This window comes from Mus musculus, chromosome 2 (genome assembly GCF_000001635.26).
Source record: "Mus musculus strain C57BL/6J chromosome 2, GRCm38.p6 C57BL/6J".
NCBI lineage: Eukaryota > Metazoa > Chordata > Mammalia > Rodentia > Muridae > Mus > Mus musculus.
The window spans coordinates 50,408,897-50,430,294 of NC_000068.7; the positions used below are offsets into that span (position 1 = coordinate 50,408,897).

At 39.5% G+C, this 21,398-nt stretch overlaps 2 long non-coding RNA genes across 2 annotated transcripts in view; both read left to right on the plus strand.

Moving 5' to 3' along the window:
• Gm48908 (predicted gene 48908) overlaps positions 1-1,160 on the plus strand; it is a 55,032-nt gene extending 53,872 nt beyond the window's left edge. Inside the window, exon 7 of the long non-coding RNA NR_154590.1 lies at positions 356-1,160. This is a non-coding gene — a long non-coding RNA (predicted gene 48908). The remainder of the gene's footprint in view (positions 1-355) is intronic.
• Positions 1-21,398, plus strand: part of Gm13483 (predicted gene 13483) — a 137,158-nt gene that overhangs the window by 112,087 nt on the left and 3,673 nt on the right. The window lies entirely within an intron of this gene.

Sequence of the window (21,398 nt, forward strand, 5' to 3'; positions counted from 1 at the left end):
TGTAGTACAGTCTTTTCAAGTGATCATTTACTTTTAGGCTGTCTAGAAACATTAATCTCAAGAAAGAGGTAACATAATAATTTAAGAAGTTTTCTGCTTTTCTAGGAATATATATTTATTCTCTTTAAAGTTTCCCTTACAGTTTTGACTCTGTCTTTTAATGACAAAGTCAACACCTATTCATTGAAATATTAATATATAACAAATACATAATCAGATAAACTCCTCAACCACTAACTCCACAGCCAGTTACTGGCAGTGAAGTTGTCTTAGCTGTCTACCCTTCCATTCCTTTTTGTGTGTACACACTACCGCACAGGAATACATGAAACTTCTCTATCATTATCTTGGATAGGGTGGCATGAATCTCTTCAAAATGTGTCTGTGGATCTCCACAGCTCGGTTTCTGATGCCTCACCTGCCTCCGCTGCTGAAATGACTACAGGCACACCTGTGGATTCCCATGCTGCCACGGGCAGATGGAAGACTTCAGTAGATATGTCAAGTACCTGAGGTGGTTGACATGTGAGAATCAGTGTGCAAACGGTGTTAGAAGCCAGATGCTCTCAGAGTCAGATGACCATGTGGAGACAGCACCGGCAGGTGCTTCGCAGTTTGAAACAAGCACTGTCAAATTGAAGAGAAAGTATTGATTGGAGAACTGCAAGGTGTGGCCCATAGAGGTGACTGTGGCCACTATCAATCATCCTGTGGTGTCACTTGGGGAAGAAGGAACCACACCGAAGCAGGCTGCTCCAGCTTCAAGACTTTTGGCAACGTTACCAAGCTTACCTAGTGTTATTTCCAATTGGTTGTCTTGGCTAATTTACATACAATTTGGCATCTAGGAAATGTGTGCTTATTTTGATGTATACTCAAACTGAAGGTGTGACAGAACCTGCCTACGTTTTGCATGGTGCCTTTCCAGGTCTGTGAGAGAGGACTTCTGGGGCTCCAGAGTGCTGAAATGTAGACCAGATGTTGTCACAGATGTCTTACTGTGGATTCCACAAAGGGGATGTCAGCAATCTCAGTCACCTGATGTTGTCTTCCAGATGACTTTGGGTAGTTAGGTTCCCATCTTGTTCATCCAGGAGAACACTACTACCTAACACCAATCCTTCAGAGCAAGGAGTAGCTCATCTTGATTCTGGCCCTGCTTTCCTTAAGAAAGCATTGCAGACTTGCATTTAAGACTCTTGTAAAAGTACTTTTGCAGTTACATTAGACACAAGGCTGCTTACTTTCTTGTTCTTATGCATCACTTGCTAACATAGTATTCCAACCAGAAAGAACTTTGGAATTATTTGTAGAAAAGTGACCAAAGTTTCTATTTTGTCAAAAGTTAAATACAAATAAAATGTCTATAAGTCTGTGCCTAAAAATAAAATGTGTCTGTGGCCACCCTAACCCTTGACAGGCTCGGATATCATCTCATGTTGGCAATTACTGTGTCAGTAACAGGTACAAGGAGGGAAGAGGTCATTGGGATGAGACCTAGAGCAGTGTGCCTCTTGTTGTCATGAAAGGGGACATTTGACATTGAGACATGCTTGCATGGTTAGCATGACAAAGATGTTCCTGTAAATAAAAGTATGCCACAGAGTTACCAAAACAAGTAGTAGGCAGGCAAGAGACATGGAATAAACATTCACAGTCCTTAGAATGAAGCAACCCTCCCAAGACCTCAATCATGGACTTCTAGCCTCCAGAGCTACCAGACAACAAATTCCTACTGCTTAATGTGGCCTGCGGGCACATTGTCAGACCAGCCCTAACAAGTGGATAAACTTCTGTATAAACATGGGACCGTACACAAATTATCTTGTGACATGTTGTACTCACCATGCAAAAGATGTCATGCCAGGTGTATTAAATAGGGATGATGTGATGCAGTGTAAGGAATGTGGAGCATGTAACTGCAGCTGCTGGTCTACAGGTCTGAAACTGGTGTGAGAAGCTGTAAAAGTTCCTGGCATAAGACTGCCTATGGGCTGTGGACCAACTGCGGTGCTGTCAGTGGGCAGGGACTGGAATCGGCCCTTCCCAGCTTCACTCTTACCAAGCCTAGGGCACTGGCATGGGTGGGGTTGGCACAGGGAGGAAGTGTCTCTCCCTCCCTCACATAAGGTGCTGTGCATACAATTGTGTGTATGTATGAAGATGTTCATCCCTTCTGAGGTCTTAGGGAAGTCAGTCAAGCAAATCAGGAAAGGTTTGATATTCTCTTGGAATCCTTGTAACGTTTTGCTGCTCCTGTAAAGTCAGCCTCCTGTGGAAGGAATGGAGCATTCTCTTTAGCTGGGGGCTTCTTGATCTGCAGAGACTGAAATGTGCTCTAAATGGCTATACTGGCTAGTTTTGTGTCAACTTGACACAGCTGGAGTTATCACAGAAAAAGGAGCTTCAGTTGAGGGAATGCCTCCATGAGATCCAACTGTAAGGCATTTTCTCAATTAGTGATCAAGAGGGAAAGGCCCCTTGTGGGTGGCTGGTAGTCTTGGGTTCTATAAGAGAGCAGGCTGAGCAAGCCAGGGGAAGCAAGCCAGTAAAGAACATCCCTCCATGGCCTCTGCATCAGCTCTTGCTTCCTGACCTGCTTGAGTTCCAGTTCTGACTTGGTAATGAGCAGCAGTATGGAAGTATAAGCCAAACCCTTTCCTCCCCAGCTTGCTTCTTGGTCATGATGTTTGTGCAGGAATAGAAACCTTGACTAAGACAATGGCTAAGGAAGACACACATACACACACACACACACACACACACACACACACACATATGAATGAGTGTTTTTAAAACGTGTGTGTGTTCAGGGAATGGTCTGTGTTCACAGCGGAGATGACCCTATGCACACAGCTTCTACTAGCCATAATTCCCAAGATGTCTAAATAGTGAACTTTTGAAAACTGTAAACACTGCCCCATTTTCAGAGCACTTTGTATACCTTCCAGGTCCAGCCTTCTGAAGTTTAAAATGTTTATATGGAATTCACAGGCCAGAAATGGTCTACATATCTGCCCCATTCTTGGAGTGATTTCTCCATGAAACAGAGCAACAGTGCAAAACTAGGCAGCTGCTGCTTCCTTTTAAGGTCACAAGTCTAATCCCAGCAAAGTGTGGAGATTGAAATAGGAAAGTTTATTTAGGGAGAAAATAGTATGTTGTTTTCCTAGACTGTCAGGTGATTTTTTTTTCTTTCCAAAATTGGTAGGAATTTAGTCCTACTGAATACCTAAGATATTCTGCTGTTGAGTTGTTGTTAGGGTGACTTGAATTCTTCTGATCTATGCTGAATTTTAAACGTGTTTTTCAGATACTTATCTTTAATAGTTGCCTAAAATCCAAGTCTAGATGATCATATTAATCTCGTTGACAAGCTGGGTTTATTATTGTCTATTTTGAGGCAGTGATATCAACTTCTATAATAAAACATGTTATCTGGGCACATGAGCAGTATATGTGAAATATGAAATTATAGTTATCAAAGATATAGGCCCAAATCAAAGTAACATTCTTTTCCTTTTCCTTGGTTTTTCAGGACTGTGTGTGTGAGGGATTTCATCATTCCTAGATTATTGACCATTAGAACTTCTTAACCATGTTTCCTGCTTTCCATGGGAGAAGAGGATGAGAGTGTTTATTGCAAAAAACGCCACCTGATGGGCAAAGGAAATACTGAATGGGGAAGTGCCTGAACAAAATTAAGGCTTCTGTTGCCTAATCATTCAAAAAACCTGAGATTTTGTTGAAATTTTTTCTTGTTTCATCAACTCAAAATGACAGAAAAGAGGTTCATAATAGTTTGTGTGACATTAGAGAAATACTCCCTTTGTCCCAAGCATTATGTAAATCTGTCATTTCTCTTTCCTGACAACCCCAGTCCATGCAGCTCTAAAGACCTAGGATGTGCACCCGCAATTTCAAGGACCCAGTTTAACCATTTTGCTTAGTCTTAGAATTTGGGGGTGAATGCAATGGTGTTAGCTTATATAGCTGTCTCTCGTGTGACTACGCCGGGGCCTAGCAAACACAGAAGTGGATGCTCACAGTCAGCTATTGGATGGATCATAGGGCCCCCAATGGAGGAGCTAGAGAAAATATCCAAGGAGCTGAAGGGATCTGCAACCCTATGGGTGGAACAACGTTATGAACTAACCAGTACCCCGGAGCTCTTGACTCTAGCTGCATATGTATCAAAAGATGGCCTAGTCAGCCATCAGTGGAAAGAGAGGCCCATTGGACTTGCAAACTTTGTATGCCCCTGTACAGGGGAATGCCAGGGCCAAAAAGGGGGAGTGGGTGGGTAGGGGAGTGGGGGGGAGGGTATGGGGGACTTTTGGGATAGCATTGGAAATGTGAATGAGGAAAATACCTAATTAAAAAAAAAAAAAGAATTTGGGGGTGATACCTGAGCCATGGATTGCACTTTGGAATGACTGATAAAATTGAAAATCCTGTCCATAGCCAAATAACAATATGAAGGTTTATGTGTGGGCTGAATAGCATGAAACTCTCAGGCCGAGGATTTCTGCTTCCTCTTGGAAGAAACTCTGATGGTATACAGCTAGCAATGAGTGGGGCAGGGATGCTGTGCAACTCTCACTTCTGTTTACCCGGAATATTTTTTTCACCCCGACTATAAAGGCTACAAGAGCTGGGTTCCATCGTTCTCAAGAACACTGATTATTCTTGGCTTTCCTATTTAACATTTGACTACATTAGCATTTTTGTAATATTTGAGAAGTGTAATATCTGAATAAGCCTTTTGCTTTTTAATTCCAGTACATTACTTAACATAGGTCAGTGGCCTTGACAAGAAGCCTTGATGGTTAAGTGGATTAATGTAAGTATACCAGGAAATATAGGGCTACTCAGTTGCAGGCTCACTGCCTTGTGTGGTCCATCATGTTGTGCAGCCTGCATGCCACTGCATTTTATCAGCATGTGTGAGGGAGGAAGGGGGGTATGAAGCAGGCATTGCCTCTCTTCATGCCCTGAGCTGGAAGAGATGCGTTACCCCTACTAACATTCTGTCCAGTGACTGTCTAACTCCAAACAAACCTGGCATATGTTACTCCGTAGTGAGTACAGGAACAGATAGATAACTCTCCACTCCAGCATGCCACAATTTTCAAACAAATATAAAAGATATAAAACAGATAGGCTGAGAAAAGCAATATAAAACATTGGATTCACTTTTTTTTTTTTCCTAATTGGTGAGACACCAATAAGCAGTTTAAAGGTGATTTACTTTGGTTCATGAGTTAAGGAGTTCCAGCCGGTCATGGTGAGAAAGGCGTCATTACCAGAGACTTAACAGCAACAGTGTATACTCTAGACCAGGAAGAGAATTTGGCTGGGACCCAGAAAATCCTGCAACCCATCAGGACCAACATCAGAGACCCACTTCTTCCAGTTGGGTTCTACTTCCAAAAGGTTTAAACGTGATATCTTATGGAATGGAGATAGTTTCTATGGTTTACACCATGACAAACACATTTAACATTTATAGTGTATATAGCACTTATAGTGACATTGTAGCATGTATTCACTTATTCTATAAATACTGCTGAATGCCTATGTCCTTCTATTCCAGGCCCTGGGTGTAGACATGAGCCAGAAAGCTCAAGTTCCCCACATTTAACAGTTTAGTATAGAAACAGACATTAATACATAATTGCAAACTGTCCGGATGTGCTTTAGTGGTAGTTCTGGGTGGTACAGCACCACCTAAGGTTCACCAAATTCTTTTCTTTGTCTCTCAACCTGCTGTGCAGCCCAGCAGAGCCTGGCGCTTGTGATATTCTGCCTCAGCCTCCATTCCCGGTTCATTTTAAATTTGTCTCTGTCATGTCTGATTACAACTTCTTAGTTGTTGGATTAATCTGGCATTGCTGTATGCTTCTGGCTCAATCAATTTTTTAGGACATATAGTATCAGATTGTCACTTCCCTCAGACTAACTCTTGGAAATGAGGGCTGTCTTTTTCAGAGTTGGATAAATTCCATCACTGTATATATCCTCTGTAAGCTGTCTCACGTGGACGCCTTTAATTCTGTTACCTTCTGTAACGTGGGCCTACCCCTCCACAAAACTGTCTCACAAAATGAACAACCTGGGGCTTGACCAGCCTGTTAGAGATGCCAACAGAAGAATTAGGGTCCGGGAGTGGGTTGGTCAGCCTCTAACCCCAGGGTAGGCTCAGAATCTCTTATGATAGAATCTTCCTGCATACAAGTCAGACTTGTCAGCTCAATGCCTGACACGAGAAGAGGAGTATATGTAGCTTTCCACAGTTCCTGAGCCTCCTGTCTCATGGTTTTATTAGAATAAGGGTCAGTGGACTATACAGATAAACAAGTTTGGTAATGTGCTAACAGTTCAAGTATCTGATGCCTCTTATTTTTGGAAACATACAGAAAAAGGAAGGCCTTAGTGTGTAACCATGTAATAAGAAAAGTATTGCTTTAAAAAAAAACTTTCTGGATACCCATGCTGTTTGGAGGCAAAGAAGTTTAGAAGATAGGGAGAGGCATCTATAATGTTGAGTTTAAACTTCTCTTGAAGTCACAGTATCCTGGGGTAAAATTGGAATCTATGGAGATTTCTGTGGAATCATCTCCTGGGACCAAACAAGAATCTAAATTTATAATAATCCTTTGAGAAGAAAAAAAATCCAAGAGTCTTTGATCTCTCACAGTGTACAACTAGAACCACCATGGAATGGAAAAAAAAAACCTTAAATATTGAAAATTCAGTGACTCCAAACTTTGCTGATGTTCATGACTGTCACTGAGTCCAAAAAATAAAAATAAGACTTAGAAAATAGGCAGATCCTGTTCAACGACCTCAGATGGGTGCCTAATTCTTTATCCTGGAAATGAGCTGGAAACGATTGAAAATATAGCTTAACTAATTTGGTTTCGTTATGAACTCTGGCCCATTGACATTTGGGAAATACCATTTCTGTAAACACATCTATCTGTAGGAAGGAGGGTTTGTCTCTGGAGCACCGAGGATAGGAAGACTATTCTGTCATGAACTGATAGGTTTTAAGCCATAGCTCATCTCTAGGGGAATTTGTTTTTGCAGTATCTAGAGTTGAACATTTTTATCATACTCCATCATCCTGTGTGTGTGTGTGTGTGTGTGTGTGTGTGTGTGTGTGTAATGATATATCCAGTACGTACAGGGTATGAAAGATATTTCTAATGAAGACTAAATTCTTAGGTGTTGGGGGGAGTCAATCCCAGGATAAGTTGTCTCATACCAGACTAACATGATGGCTGGAGACTTGCAAGTAATTCTGTTAGAAATTAAATGATAGAAATTTTCCACTGGAAACTTTTTTTTTTTTTGCCATACGGGGTTTTCCATTTACCACTTGTGAAAAACAGTTTATTCTGAAACTTAAAGTAAAATTCAAAATAAATCCTTTTGATCCTGAGGAGACTAGATATGATTTAGTCTAGTTTCTGTTCTTATTCACAGACCACTAAAACCTGTGTTGTCTCAGTCTATCTGAGTTCCTCAAGTGGAGAGTTTAACAAAGACTGTGTTTTCCCATCACCCATCAATGACATCCATGGTTGGCCATAGAAGGGAAAAGCTAAGCAGGCAGATAGAAAGCATGCTTGCATTTTCTCAATGTTTTCTGTTTCATAACTGATTTCTGTTTGGCTTTCCGGGATGGCACCAAATTCATTGTGTGGTGGAGGATGACAGTGCTGGAATTAAAAATATGCACCCCCCCCCTCTCTCTCTTTCTCTCTCTCTCTCTCTCTCTGTGTGTGTGCGTGTGTGTGTGTGTGTTGTTTTAATTTTTAGAATTGCCTATTTGTATCAGGCTTTTGAGGGGAACAATAGATGGACTTGACTTTAGAGTTGAAACTAAAGTTTGGGGAATGACCTCAACATTTCCGTTATTTACACATATTAGAAAATTTAATTTTTCAATAGTCTCCTGTTTCATAAACTGTGAATAGTGATGATTTGTTGCACAGCATTTTATCAGAATTGGAAGAACCCATGACGTTAAAAATACTTTATGACAAATTTCTCACAGGATGCTTTTTTTAAATTTATGACCCCCCATCCCATTTTGCTTTTCCTTCAGCTCATACATATTTTCTCAGCAGAGCCATACTTGTATCTCCTCTGCATGCTAGGCATGGGCAGGTCCCAGGTGGTGGTGGTTGGCTTGCTATCTGGGACTAATCCTTGAGTGTGAAGTCTGACTACAGAAACACATTAGCGACTCTAATCATGACTGATGGGGGAAACTGAGGCGGGAAAAGAATTCTTTCTAGAAGAAAGTGGAATGGAAACTACTGTGGAATGTGGGTCAGGGAAGGTCTGCTTGAGGAATGGCTGTCCTATTTGAGGCTAGATTATAAGGAAGAGTTGGGCAGGGGGATAGCAGTGTGGAATGATTTCCCATCTGAATGTAGTAAGTAACACTCAGTAAGAGCACTGAATGATAGATAGCTTGGCCAGAGTGGCCGATGACTTGAGTTTGATCCCTGGTACCCACTTTGTGGAAAGGAAAAACTAATTTCTGCAAACTGTCCTCTGAAACCTACATTCTTCAAGTGGCACATATATCCACATGTGTGCATGCGCGCACTCACACATACACACACACACACACACACACATTAAAAAAAGAAAAGATTAAAATGTTTTCATACAAATTACCAGTCATCTGGAATTTTCCTTAGGGAATTACTTGAAGAAAAATCAGGACTTTTGTCCTAAACAGTCAATGCACTAAAACAAATGTCAAATTTAGTGTTTGCAAACTTAAGGCTTGCTTTCCTCTGGACAGTTTCTGAAATCTTGACACAAACTGGGCTCGTCTGAGAAGTAAGAATCTCTCGTGAGGAACTGCCTCCATTCGACTGGACTGTGGCCATGGCCATGGGACATTTTCTTGATTTGTGCCTGATGGAGGAGGGCTTAGACTAAACAATGGGTGATACCATCACAGTGCAGCTGGTTTTGGATTGTACGAGTAACCAAGCCAGGAAAGCCATGGAAAATGCTAGTAAGCAGTGTTCCTCTGTGGTTTCTGCTGCAGGATTCTGCCTTTAGTTTCTACCTTGGATTCCCTCCACTCGTGGATTAAGATTGGGATTTATAATCCAAATAAAGCCTTTTCCTCTGCACTTGGCTTTTGATCATGGTGTTATCACAGCAACAGAGATGTAAACTAGAACCCCTACACCCATGTCTGTTGCTCTCACTGATCTGTGAACTCCTCTAAGTGCTGGCAACCACTGCTGTTGGCCAACCCTACTCTCCCTTTCCATTGGGGCTACCTGTTACAAAGCAATATATGATTGATTGTTGAAGTGGCTGCATTGTGTAAAATATTTCAGTGGAGATGCTCTGATATCAAGATAAATAGCATACAACACACACACACACACACACACACACACACACACACAGCATTGAGTGTAAGTTGGCTTTAATCCATTTCTAGTTGACAAGTAAAGTACCCTGATGGAAAGTACACACCACAAGGAATCTTTGCATTGGAACGAACTGAATCACAGCTTATATATAAGACTTTGGCTACAAGCTTTCAACTCTGGCTAGCTCTCTCAGCAGTAGAAGGTTTTCAATTGACATGATAACCAGAGGAAATTGTATTTCCTAGTGAAGTGTTTTGTACCAGATATAAGGATTAGTTGGAAAACTCATGCATGACACTGGCACCTCCCCACCCCCCCTGGCTGTTGAGTTAGCAGTAACCTTCTTGGTTGATTCTTCTCTGGCACTTCCATTGTTCAAACTTCAAGATCTATAGCAAGACTCTGTCTTAAAAATATAACACAAACCAAACAAAATTGGGGCTGGAGAGATGGCTCAGCAGTTAAGAGCACTGAGTGCTTTTCCAGAGGTCTTGATTTCAATTTCCAGCAACCACATTGTGGCTCACAACTATCTGTAGTGGAATCTGATGCCCTCTTCTGATATATCTGAGGACAGCTAAAGTGTACTCATTTAGCTAAAATAAATACATAAATACTTAAAACAAACACACAGAAACAAAACCAAAGAGTTGAAATAATAAATAAATAACCCTTATCCAAATGCAAATCTGAAGCCCTAGGTCCAAATGGAAGCTCAGCTGAGTTTTGCTTCCTTGATGTTGCTTTGAATTTCATATTGAATCTGCTCTGGAAAGTCTGAGGCATAGGACTAAGCTTCTAAAAACAAATTTCTTGTTATGGTACACTGTAAAATGTTATGTCTCTATCCTTCACCTACCTAAGGCATTCTTTGAGATAAGTTTTAATAAAAATCTGATGGCCAATTACCTGGACAGGAAGTGGAAGGCAGGACTTCCTGGGAGGGAGAAAGGAACTCTGGGAAGAATTAAGAGGAAGGTTTTTTTGCCAGGAGACACGGGAGGAGACCGATGTGACTATGGGCCCTCTCTCTCCTTCCCTCCCTTTCCCTCCTCTCTCTTTCTCCGGGTTTCCAGTTACTATTTCTTTTCTTTCCATTTCTCAACTTTTATAATGTCTCTGAAGCCTCATTTATATATTAACCATGTCCTTGCAGTAAAACAAACTTGTTCCTCCTGTCTGTTCCCTCGAGACATAGTGCATTCTTATTGTGAAGGAGAGTGGGAGCAATTGCATTTCCCACCCTCTGACCAGAACTTTCAGGGCAGAACCTCACGATGAGCGAGCATGCTTTCCTCTGAATCCTTCTTCACTTCCTTCTCACTCTCATGCTGTCTCCTAAACCTACTGCCCTCTGCATTAGAACAACTAAAGCCTTTGAGCTGTGTTGAAAACAGGGCAAGACAAATGTGTACCTCAGGGTGTGTCCCAGGGAGACCTGTTTCAGAGAGCAAATCAGAGTCTGCATTCCATTTCCTTCAGAGTGGTGTCAGCAAATAACTGGACGTAAGAAGGACATTTTGGATGGTATTTACAGGGCCCTTGGATGCACTTAACTTTTATGATGTGTACTTAACTGCTGTTAAGATCTTTGAACTAGCACATGGAGTCTGTGCCACTTTAGGCTTGCCCAGTTACGTTTTTATAAACACCAGAATTAGGTATGAATGTTTCTTCTTCGACTCCTGTGGTACATTTAAACTTTTTCATTTCCCATGCTTCTCAAGTTCATTGCTTCCAAGAGATGCTCTGGCTTCTTCTGAAGTGAATTGTAGCTTGCAGCTTAATTGAAATAACTGCCCCTCTTGATCATTTAGGCTAGTTTTCCTACTCTTGCATTACAGATAGTGTGCAACATAAAAAGGCTATGTTGCTGAGTGGGAAGGGTCTCCAGGAGAGAATTCTATCTTTTAAAATCACATCCTGAATGTGTGTGTGTGTGTGTGTGTGTGTGTGTGTGTGTGTGTGTGTGTGTGTCAACTTGCAGGAGTCAGTTCTCTCCTTTTACCATTTGAGTCCTAAGGACAGAACTCAGGTCCTCAGACTTGGCAGAAAGTACCTTTGTCTACTGGGCCATCTTGCCAGCCTGTGAATTTTTTGATAATTATAACTCATTCTGATCTTAGTTGCTTCATCTATAAACAGGAATAAAAATAATGCCTACATTATAGAATGGTTACAAATAGAAATTAGATAAAGCATTTGGATAAGCTATCCAGTAAATATTAGTCATCTAAAAAAATGGTTTAAAAAAAAACCATTTAAGATTATAGTTTGAAGACATGGTTGTTGGGAGTCAAACCTATCCTGGATTTCTAAATTTATGCATGATAGCATCTTATGATGAAGATAACCATTAACTAGAATGAACACTGTATATCAGGTTCCAGAGATAATTTCTGTATGCTATTCTAAGTGTGTCCACAGATTAACCTCTTTTATAGCCCTGACAACCTTCGATGATTGGCTGCTACAGTTTGAAGATGGAGAAACTGAGGCAAGGTGCACTTAACTTGCTTCAGATTCTTGCTGTCAAGTGGCCATGGTGATTCTCATCCACCCCAAGAGTAGGGCTTGAGCCATACAGAATACTGGACCTGTGTGCATCCCGATCTTGAGCCAACACTTCATTGTAAAGATGTCTTTTCTACATTAGTTATGGATTCCATCTAATGCTCTGTAAGCAAGCAACACAACTACCTGGGGACGTGCCAAGGACATCTCAGCAAACATAGATTTCTTGTTCTACTGAGGAAGGAAAACAGAGCATTTATGGGTGTATGAATCAGGTTCAAAGCTGGTAGCCACTAGAAAAAGTGGCATTTGTAGTAGAATCATTAGGTGAAATAATCAGATTTCTACCTGACTTAGCATGGCTAACACAAGAATGGAAAATGAGGCTATAAAAAAACACAATGGTATAAATTATTCATATGTTTATGTCTCTTTGCAAATTATCATCATTATTATGTTAGTTATTTGATGCATATATGACACTTCTTATCAGATGAGGAATTTGAGATACAGTTAAAGCGTGTTTCCATGGTGAAGGCTGCTATTGATGGAATAGGATGTGAACCTCAGCAGGGAGGCTCCTGGCTTGCTCCACCCCATAGATGTGACTATGGCTCCTTAGCCACGTGGACCATGAATGGGTAGGAGTTTCTCACACTCTGAGGTCTTATCAGTAAGATAAATAGCTACATTATCTGAATAAAATCATTTGCTTGTTCTTCTGCCCAAGGAAACAATCCAGGGAAGAAAATGGTTTATATGGGGTTATAGGTCCAGGATTGAGATTTTGGTTTCTCTCAAGAAACCATGCCATAAGTGTGTGGTGTGCTCTAAAGGATGCTTGGGCTCTGAATCTTTTCACTTTGAGGAAGAAAAACTTTACAAGAATTCATTTCAATTGCTTTCATATATGTATATATTTTAGAAGGTTTCTACTGTATTAGGTTTCCATAGTATCCCTCAAATTGCCATTAACTTCAGCTGTCCCTTCCTGTATTTTTTCCCACAACCCCCTCTTCCCTCAGCACCCCCAGATGATCCCCTATTCTAGCCCCTCCTTCCATCCATATCTATCTATTTTATTTCTTTTTCCTAACCAGTTCTTTCTGTTCCCTTATTCTATGCCCACCCGCTGTGGGTCTATGGGTTGTAGCTTGGTTGTCATTGACTTAGCAGATAATATTTACATATAAATAAATGTATGCCATATTTGTCTTTCTGAGTGCGGGATGCCTCACTCAGGATGTTTCTTCAGTGGTTTCATCTATTTGCCTGAAAATTTCATGCCATGTTTTAATGGCTAAGCAATAGTCTATTGTGTATCATTTTTTAAAATCCATTCTTGTTTTGGGGACATCTGAGATGTTTCTAATTTTGAAACTTCAGAATAATGGGGGAGACAGAATCCCAACAGGCCACCACTTGTCACCCAACAAATTTTCTAGTACTAGGACTGGGTTACATATAATTGAGTTGTTGGTCGAAGTGGATCTATGAGAACCTCCAAACAACTCAGGCCAAGACTTTAGGTCTCTCTCCACAAACTGACAGCAGTGCCCCATTGCTGAAGGCAACACCTATAATGAACATGAAGATGTCAAGCTGTTACCTACATAGAGCCTTCACCCCACATTCCATTGTCTATGTTACAGGAAGATATTCCGCATGATATCAAAGGAGTACTATAACCACCAGGCTGACTGCAAACTGCTTGTCTATCAATAATTGTGTCCCGGCTGCAAGTTATGCTAGGCTAACAGTGGTACAAGGCTTGTGAGAATAACCAACCAACAATTGAATTGACTTAGGGTCCACTCCATGAAATGTAACTCATACCCAACAGTGTTTGGGTGACCAAGAACCTGAGGCTAGTTAGCCCAGGGACCTGTCAAATAACACTGTTCTAGAAAGGAAAGAAAGAAAATATGTAGTAATAAATGATATTCTGTTATACTTATAGATCAGTATCTTGTTCAACTACCATCAGAGAAGCTTCCTCCAGCAGCTGATAGGAACAAATATAGAGGCCCACAGCCAGAGGCTATGCTGAGATTGAGAGAACTCAGAGCACTCAATACTAAACAGTTCCATTAAAATCCTCCTTTCAGAATGCAGGGAACCCCTCAGAAGAGGATGGAGAAAGTAATAGAGCCAAGAGGAAAGGAGGACACCAAGAAAATCAGACCCTCTAAATCAACATGAACAAAGCTTCTACGAACTCACATAGACTGAGGCAGCATGCACTGGGCCTGGACTGATCTGAAGCTGGTTCTCTGCATAAATATCACAGTTTCCAGTCCTTTTTTTTTTTTTTTTTTTTTTTTTTTGCTTTCATAAAGATTTTTTTAATTACGTATTTTCCTCGATTACATTTCCAATGCTATCCCAAAAGTCCCCCATCCCACCCACCCCCCTACTCCCCTACCCACCCATTCCCATTTTTTTGGCCCTGGCATTCCCCTGTACTGGGGCATATAAAGTTTGCCTGTCCAATGGGCCTCTCTTTCCAGTGATGGCCGACTAGGCCATTTTTTGATACACATGCAGCTAGAGTCAAGAGCTCCGGGGTACTGGTTAGTTCATAATATTGCACCTACAGGGTTGCAGATCTCTTTAGCTCCTTGGATACTTTCTCTAGCTTCTCCATTGGGGGCCCTGTGATCCATCCAATAGTTGACTGTGAGCATCCACTTCTGTGTTTGCTAGGCCCTGGCCTAGTCTCACAAGAGACAGCTATATCACGGTCCTTGCACCAAACGCTTGCTAGTGTATGCAATGGTGTCATCATTTGGAGGCTAATTATGGTATGGATCCCTGGATATGGCAGTCTCTAGATGGTCCATCCTTTTGTCTCAGCTCCAAACTTTGTCTCTGTAACGCCTTCCATGGGAGTCCCGAGTGAATGAACAAATGGGTCTCTGATTCTAGTGCCTTCCCTTGTTTCTTTTCCTTCTGTTGGTTTGTTTTGCCCAACTCTAAAGTGATAATTTTTGTTTTATCTTATTATATTTTATTTTAATATATACACATATACATATATACACACATACACATATACACACACACACACACATACACACACACACACACACACAGAATGGATGGGTGAATGAATGAAATAACCACTAGGGTAAAGGTTAACAACGGATCTGTGACGTATACCTGCTGGGAAAGGGAAAAAAATCAGTTTTCCCCAATAGAGCAACACTAGATATAGCAACCACTCCAGGTCAGGCTGAACCTTCAGAAGTAGGTGATCAACATATAATGGACTCTGCAGTTTTTGTTTGTTATTTTCATTTGTTGCTGTTGGGGTGTGTGTGTGTGTGTGTGTGTGTGTGTGTGTATGTGTATGTGTAAGAATGTGGTATGCCTGCATGCGTGTGCTTTTATTCGATTATAGTTTGTTGTAGTTGTTTTTTATGGGGTGGTAGTTTTATTTTGTTTTCTTTGTTTGGGGGTGATTTGTTGTTGTGTTGTGTTTTTGTTTATTTTTAAGAAAGAACTTAAAGCTGGGTGAGTGAGGAGTGGGGCAGGATCTGGGAGGACCTGGGGAAAGGGAAGAATTTGATCAAAATGTTTAAATTTTAAAAATTGCTTTAAATGATAAAAAATAAAATATGAATAAAAACTTTAGAAGAGCAGAAAGATGGAGCCAGATAATTGAGACTCTACTCTCCTGTGTGAGTAGGAGATAGACTAATTTAAAAATGTGGTTTTGGGCCCTGCTGCTTTTCTCTGGGACATAATTCTAACCACGGGGATGGCAGTCCTTAGTTCTTCAGACAGATCCAGCAGTCAGCCGGTCCTAGTGCAGTCATAAGTAACTCTATCAGAAAGCTTACAATAACTCGCACTTTGTGGTTTCATGTCAAGTAAAATTTTATCCATCAGGCATTTTAGATAATGCAGTTTAGAACCAAGGTCTATGAATGGCATTTTCTTTGTGTTAAATAAGTATGTTTAAGAAAGGGCTCTCATACAGATAAAGAGAAAATCATTGCTTTCGAGAATGAAACCAACATAAGAGTTAAGCCCTCATAAAAGTGAGTTTGGCTTAGAGCAAATAGGACCTCATTACTCTGGAAAAGTTTAGTTTGTCTTTTATTTCCCTTAGCCTCATCTTTCAATGAATCATAAATAAGAAATGCCAAGTAATAAATACTCTGCACAAAATGCATTTTAATAATTCCGAAGGGCTTCATTTCTGTGGCTATCAGCTGGGAATGTAAATTATGACTGACACCCTAACCCTTCAGTTATTGATTTCAGAGGTTCTGGTTTTGCTGGTGTAAATGCTACAAGACTGTGCTCAACATTTGCAGAATAAATGAACCTGGTTCCATTAAATGGAACGCCTTTGCGTTTGAATAGCTAACAGATATTATCAGAGCAGGATTGTATTATTATACATAATGCTGTGTGGCTTGGAATTTTTTTTAAATGAAAACAATCCATACTTGAAGGTAATAAATTGGAAAGTTACCCAAGAGAAGCCAAGCAGCTGTTTTCAATAACGCAGGTAAATTCTAGTCATGGGAAAATCTCTATTCTAACCATGTTGTTGGGAAAATGTTGTGCATTAAACAGGCTCTGGGACAAGCCAATAGATCCCCAGTGAAATGTGTGCACAGCCTTTTGTTTCCTTCTTCCTTTGTTTATTTGGTTTGACTTTAATTCTCCATTTTCACCTTCCATCCAGTAGATCTAGAATTTGCAATTCATTGTTGCTTGTGGAAAAAAAATAGCAGTGTGTGTGTTTTTTTTTTATAAAGTTCTTTAATGTCTGGAAATCACTCTGTATCTGTAACCTCCTTAAAATCCTAAATTAAAGCTATATCTCCCATGAACCTCTCTGGCTGTCTGGTTCTTGGATCCACCTCTGAAGTCCTTTGTAAATGGTTGCCTTGGATTCACAGGTTAGTGGACACCGTATAATGTTCAGTTGCAAACTGACATCTTCTGAGCAAACTAACTTTGTGAAAATGAGTGTCTTGCCTTATTCTTTAAGGAGTTTTCCAAACTGCTCCTCGTGGTGTCTTATTTCATTAAGATTCTATAGTTGTCTGTCTGTTCATGGCCGTGTTGCAGTGGCCTCTAGCAGGTTGTGCCAGCTGCAAATGGAGTAAAGAAGCACAGGAAGTGGGTGCTTGTGGGTTTAAAATGATATCCTCAATTCCAGACCCTCAGCCCACATGGTTTGAAAGTCACCTTTCCTGGGTAAGCCTTCCATTTGCCTTCCCCACCCCCACCTCTCTGCCACCATCTGCAAACTCAGGGGCCTAATTTCAGAATCCTATGAACCCTCTTCATTCCTGAGCCACCTTTTCCTGGTAAATTACTTCTCTTTCTCACCACCCCACAATCCCCCTCCTTGCCCCGTAGCTAGCTCCATACACACAGGCCTAGCTTGGAACAGGTGGTCTTCTAATCTATTTGATAGAAAGACACCTTTGAGTTTTCAGACTCCTTTCTTCTTCTCTCTTTTCCTCTTCTCTCTGCCACATCTTCACCCTAACCTCAGACCCAGAGTTTGTGAATCATCTTTTGTTGGTCTGGTGAAATAGCGTATCTACCAGCTTTATGTGACCTGGCTCAGGCCCTGTATCTCATGTACTGACCCTATCAAAAGAAGGTCAGGTTATCATATCAGACACAGAATGGGAGAAAGAACTCCACAGTCCAGGTCAAATTGCAAAACTAACATGAATGACCAAGACAATGTGTCTTCCATGCTACTAGTAGAAGTGTTCTGTAAAAAGAATTACCTAGCTAAGTCCTCAGACATAGAATTTAAAATAATAATTATAAACTTTACCCATAAATTGAAGAAACAAACACTTCATTGAACTCCAAGAGGATAACAACAAATACTTGAGTGACTGCCCCCAAAATACAAATATGTAGCTGAATAGAATGGTTAGAATGGTACAGATAATTGTCTTGAAACTTAATCCAATAAAGAGATAGGCACATGGAAGATACACAAGCTGAAATGAAAATGGAGCTAGAAAAAAAAAATCAATGTCCCAGTTTGAAAACTCAAAGAAAAAGCCTTCAAAGGAAAACGAATCAAGCAGAAGATCTATTATCAGGAGTCCAAGATAGAACACAGGATCTAAAGTAAATAAGCAAAGAATGTGAAAAATTAAAAATCACAAGGAAAGAACATGCAGGAAATGTGGGACACCATTAAAAGGACAAAGCTTTGAATTTTACACATAGATCATGGGTGGAAATACATAGACTAGATATTTAACATGATTACAGATGAAGACCTCCCCAAACTAAAGAAAGACATAGCCTGATATAAGAATCACACAAAACTTCAACGATACAAGATCAGAAAAGAAACAACTCATGGCAGTATCGTAGTTAAAACACCAAATGTTCAGAGAAAAGTTAGCTGCAAGACTGAAAACAGAAACCACATATAAAGAGAAACCCATTAGAATAAGAGGTGATTTCTCAATGCAAATTTGAAATCCAGAAGAGTCTAGAGCCGTGTACTCCAAATCACAATGGATAGGCTAAAGTATTGTATGCAGCAAAACTGTTTGCTATAGTTTAAGGAAAAAGAAAAATCCTTCATGATACAAACATCCTAAAAACTTCCCTGTACTACAACAACACCAAAACCCTAAAAAGAATCCTGGAAAAACACTTTGATCTGTGAGAAATATAATAACATCTAAGAGCCTTTAGAAAGGAAACAAGTAAGCTATATGTTAGTGAACTACAAAGACTTTTTATAATAAGAATTTGAAATATTAATGGCCTCAACTCTCCAGTTAAAAGGCACAGGCTACCTGAATGAAGTAAGAAACAAAAATCCATCTCTATAAGAAAGTCTACTTTAAATACAGGATACATCTTCAAGTGAAAGGATGGAAAAAAAAAAGTATCCCAGACAAGTGGACCAGCAAGGAAATAGGCATGGCCATTATCATATCTGACAAAATAGACTTCAAGTCAAAAATAATCAGAAGCTACAAAGAAGGGCATTCAGTTTAATCAAGGGAATCAGTTAATCGGGAAAATATCACAATACTAAGTACATAGGCATCAAATGCTGGTACTTCCAATTTCATAAAAAGCATACTAATAAAATTAAAATCACAACTGAACACAAGCTCAATAATAGCAGGCAATATCAACACCCCAGTTTCTCTAATAGATAGGTTGAAGAAGAGAAATTTCATAATTAAATTGCAATTGGGTCCAAAAGGACCTAAGAGATATCTACAGAACATTCCACCCAAATGCCAAAGAATATACATTCCACTTAGGAATAAGTATGTGAAAGAGATTCTAAAATAAACCACATGCTGTAACAGTAACAAAAAGAATCCCTTATTGCATATTGAACAGTTAAAATGCTCTCATGTATCCCATGAAACCATTATGCAACAAAACGCAAAATCAGCAGCAAATAAAACCCTTGTGAGTATATGATATCATAAAGACCAAGCAAATGAATGGTGAATGGAAGGAAGATTAAAAATTCTAACTATTTCTAGAACTAAATATAAATGAAATCATAAGATAACAAAACCTCTGGGATACACTATGGGCAATTCTAAGGAGTTTATAACCCTGTGGTACCACATTAAGAGATCATAGAACACTTAATGATGCGCCTCAAGACTATGAAAAGACAAGAACAAACCAAACCCAGTAGATGGCAATGATAATCAAAGCAGAAATTAATGAAATAGAAACAAAGAAAATGATGCAAATAATCAATGAATATGTGAGCTGACTATTTGATAAGATAAACAAGATTGATAGATCTTTGTGGAACTAGCCCAAATCCAAACCAAACCAACAACAAAATACAGATGACCCAAATAACCGAATCAGAAATGAACAGGGAAACAACAGACGCCAAAGAATTACAGACCATTATAAGGAAACACATTTAAACCTGTACTTCATTAAATTGGAAAACCTAAAAGAAATGGGGTGAATTTCTAGATTCATTTAAACTACCAAATTTAAATCAAGGACATAAGAACACAAATAAATTTAAACCAAGAACATAAATTGACCAGTAACAATGAAAGGAATTGAAACAGTAATAAAAAAAAAACTAACTTCAAAAGTCAAGGACAGGATATAGTCACATCAGAATTCAAGGAAGAACTACAACCAATACTTCTGAATTTATTCAGAAAAGTAAAAATAGAAGGATCACCCCCAAACTCATTTTTGGAAGCCAGTATTACTCTAAAATCCAAACCATGTAAAGACACAACAGCAACAGCAACAGCAACAACAACAACAAACCAAAAGAACAAAAACCAAAACTGCAAACTCACATCCCATATGAACATATATGCAAAAGTCTCCAATGAAATACTAGCAAACCAAATATAGGGATATTAAGATATTCACGGTGATCAAGCTGACTTTTTCCTGAAAATACAGATTTGGTTCAACATACATATATTTATGAATATAATAAATTATATAAATGAACTTACAGACAAAAATATCACATGATCTTATCAATAGATACAGAAAAGCTCTTTGATAAAATCCACCTTACTTCCATGATGAAAGAGTTCGTAGTACCACATCAGCGAAACATGGTGTGATAATCCTAAGAGTGCAGTAGTGGCATGCATACCTTGGTGATAACCAACTGCTTTCTAATTAGACTCAAGTCTCCCTCAACAAGAAGACCATGCCTGGTACTAGAAACCTAGGCAATTACTCAGTGCTAGTGAAGTCGTGGTTATTGGAGGAGAATCTATAACCACCAATTTACTAGACCAGCATAAAGTCTTACCATAAAGTATCACCAACATGACTGCCCCAACATGAGCTGAATAAGAATAATACCAATGAACATGCCAAAATGTGTAATTAAGAGTCATAAGTCTTTAGTACTTCATAAAGAATGACAGGCAATTGGGAAAGGCAGGGAATAGGAGAAGTGGCCTTCCCCAGTGAAGAGCACACCAATTGGCTGTTTAATGCTAAGCATTCAGCCCTAAAAACATGCATATAGGTATCATTATATGGATTAAACCAGTTATATTTAGAATACATATGTATATGTGTGTGATTATGCATACAATATATATATAATTATATATACTGTATGTAATACTATATATATTATAAATATATAATGTACACAAATAATATACATACATATAATATACACATACATATAAGTATATAATAATAATTAATGAAAAAAAGAGGCCATGAATTTGAAGGAGAGCATGAGGGGTATGTGTGGGTGGGTATTTGGAGAGAGGTTATGTAAGGGAAAATGTTATAATTACATTGAAATTTCAAAAATAAAAGTCCCGGAAAGAGTTGGACTAAGAACATAGCACAACATAATAAAGACTTTATATGACAAACCTACAGCCTACATAATCCCAAATGGAGAAACACTTGAAGCAATTCTCTGAAAATCAGGAATGAGACAGTACTGACCACCATCCT